This window comes from Pyrus communis, chromosome 5 (assembly GCF_041283825.1).
Source record: "Pyrus communis isolate YQ-2024b chromosome 5, ASM4128382v1, whole genome shotgun sequence".
Taxonomy (NCBI): domain Eukaryota; kingdom Viridiplantae; phylum Streptophyta; class Magnoliopsida; order Rosales; family Rosaceae; genus Pyrus; species Pyrus communis.
In genome coordinates this window covers 32165546-32168815 of record NC_142569.1, presented here as the reverse complement: position 1 = coordinate 32168815, position 3270 = coordinate 32165546, and the positions used below count along the sequence as shown (strand labels likewise).

The 3270-nt window shown below is 35.6% G+C and overlaps 1 pseudogene; it reads left to right on the top strand.

The window, feature by feature from the left end:
- Positions 1 to 412: 412 nt before the first annotated feature.
- LOC148697158 (uncharacterized) lies at positions 413 to 2270 on the top strand (annotated as a pseudogene).
- The last annotated feature ends 1000 nt before the right edge of the window (positions 2271 to 3270 follow it).

Sequence of the window (3270 nt, the reverse complement as noted above, 5' to 3'; positions counted from 1 at the left end):
CTGAGTTGGATGAAACATTGGGTAATCTTCCTGTAGACCCTAGACATAGATGTCGAATATGCTTGATTATCTACCTAATTATCATGAAGCAATTCGTAGACACTATCTCCAAAATGATCATTGTTAACCCAGAGACCACATCATGCCAAGAAAAGTTAGCAACAATCGATGTTTTATCATTGGTTGGCTTGATAAGTTTAAGTGGTTGGAGTACAGTATGTCAAAAGATGTTGCATTTTGCCGTTATTGCTATCTTTTCAAATGTGATTTCGATCAAATGGGTAATACTGGAAGTGATGTCTTCATTGAGAAAGAGTTTATAAATTGGAAGAAAAGACCCGAAAATCTTCGAGTCTATGAGGGAGGGATTGAAAGTCTTCATAATAAAGCTCTACAACAAGCTAGAGATTTGATGACATAAAAACAACACATTGAAACATTTGTGATTAAGCAACCCGATGAAGCTCGCATTAATTATCATACTTTATTAAGTGCCTCACTTGAGTGCATAAGATGGTTGTTGGGACAAGGTTTGCCTTTTCATGGCCACGATGAATCGTTGAAATCAAGCAAAGGGTTAATTATTTGGAGCTTATACAATTTCTTTCCAAGCATAATGAGCAAGTTAGGAAGGTTGTGTTTGAGAATGCTCCCAAGAATCTTAAGTATACTTCTTCCGATATTCAAAAAGATCTGTCCATGCTTGTGCCATTGAAACTATAGATGCAATCACTAAAGATATGGAAGGTGCATTTTTTTTCTTTCTCTTTTGGTTGATGGAGCACGTGATGTTTCAACTAAAAGCAAATGGCGGTGGTATTGCGTTATGTGAGCAAAAAAATGAGAAGCAATTGAAAGGTTTTTGGGTGTGCAACATGTCTCCTCTACAACTAGTAGCTCACTTGAAGAGGCTATTGAGAGATTCTTTGTTACAACAAATTTGAGTATGTCCAATTTATGGGGAAAAGGGTATGATGGAGCTAGTAATATGAAAGGTGAGCTAAATGGCCTTAAAACAAAGATTTTGAACAAGTATAATGCTAGTATTTTGGTCAATACTATTGCAAAGGGAATTGAGGGTGTCGCAAAGAGAATTGAGGGTGTCACCATTTTCTTCAACAATGCTAGTATTTTGGTCAATACTATTGGATCATCGTGTAAGCATCGTGATGCATTTAGAGAGAAATAACTATAACAAATTAAGAAAGCTCTTGATATTGGTGATCTTGAAATGGATAGAGGGTTAAATCAAGAGAGTAGTCTCATGTGTTCTTGCGATACACATTGGAACTCACATTATGGTACTATAGTTAGTATTATTATCATGTTTGAAGCCGTGGTGGAGGGGCTTGAATGTATTAAAGATGATACCAACCAAGACAATTTCGGTGAAGCAAGTAAGTTATTCCATGACATACAAACTTTTGATTTTGTGTTTCACCTTTTTTTGATGAACTCATATTGGGAATTGCAAATGAGTTATCACAAGCATTACAACAAAAAAAAATCAAGATATTGTGAATGCGATGGCGTTAGTGGAAGTATGCAAGTAAAGACTACAATCCTTGAGAGATGATGACTTTGGGGACTTGCTTGATGATGTACAAAAGTTTTGTGAAGAGCATGATATTGTCGTTCCTAACATGGAGGATTTGCATTTCGTACCCAGAAAATTAAGGCGTAAAGCTCCAAGATTCACAAACTTCCATTACTATCGTGTGGACCTCTATTTTCAAGTCCTTGATATGCAATTAAAGGAATTGAATGATCACTTCAATGAGGTAAACACCGAGTTGCTTCTTTGTATGGCGTGTTTGAGTCCGGTGAATAATTTTGCATCTTTTGACAAAGCAAAAAATTTTCATCTAGCCCAACTTGATCCTCAAGATTTTGATCATATGGACCTCATGAATCTTCCAATTCAACTTGACAATTACATTCACGATATGAAGATGCATAGTGAGTTTTCATCATTGAGAGAAATTGGTGATCTTGCAAAGGAGTTGGTGAAGACTAGGAGGTGTGCAAGCTATATGTTAGTGTATAAGCTTCTTACATTGGCTTTGGTGTTACTGGTTGCAACTGCTTCAGTGGAGAAAGCTTTTTCTGCTATGAAGATTATGAAAACACCATTGCGTAACAAAATGGGAGATCAATGGTTGAGTGATAGCATGCATGTTTACATTGAGAGATATGTATTTGCTTTTATTGATAATGAACCTATTATGCGATGTTTGCATGATATGAAATCTCACCGGCAACAATTGTAATTTGTTTATATTGATAAATTATGGAAGACATTACTATATAAAAGGATTTGGTTGTTGCTATTCTTTTGAACCTTGCACTCTTTTAACTGCGCCCCTGCCCTCATCAATTCATGACTTCGCCACTAGACGGGATAGCGTGGAGTTCTAACCAACCACTTAGGGAGCATCTTGCATGCCTTAACGAATCATTCACCGCCCATGTCTGCCACTATATAAAGGCATGTTCATTTCCATTAAAAAAAAAAAAGAAAAAAAAGGGTAATCGTTCATTAGCTAAGAAACCCATAGCTTGTGATTCATTCTCCTATATTAAGTCTAACTTACGCATAGGTGGGCTTTTGGCTTACACTACACCATTTTGTGACAAGGTCTTACCTGTCTTTTTATTCTTGATTGTAGAGACACCAGAGCACCAGAGAAATATAAAGCTTGTGTGTAATTCATTCTCCACACCTACTTCTTGAAATGAAATATATATTTACTTGGATTTTCTACATAGATTAAAAATTAAGGTGTAAAGATTCATTTTAAAAATTTGTTATTATATTATGAGTGATTAAATTTAGGCATGAAAATGATGCGGTTTGCCTACCGGCCGCCACCAACACAATCTGAAAACAGAAAATACGAACATACTAGAGATTGAACTATGACATTGACAGGGCGAGTCAGGAAAAAAAATTGGAATACAAGAACAAGATGGCATTTGCTAGATAGACATATATTAGATGACATTTCGTGTCCATTATGTGTAAGGTTCATTTTATTCGCATAGATACCCAAAACGAATTTGACAATGCAAGAAATTTGTTATTCAAGTAAAAATAATTTTTTTTTTTTTTTAACAAACGATATTATCTACACAAAGAAAGGGGAGTGGATTAAGCCACACAATGAACGAGCCATAGTAATGTGGTTCAAATTCGCTTTTGGCGAGAATCAGACCTAAGACATTTTACTTACAAATGAAGAAAAATATCATTAAACCGTAGTACTAAGC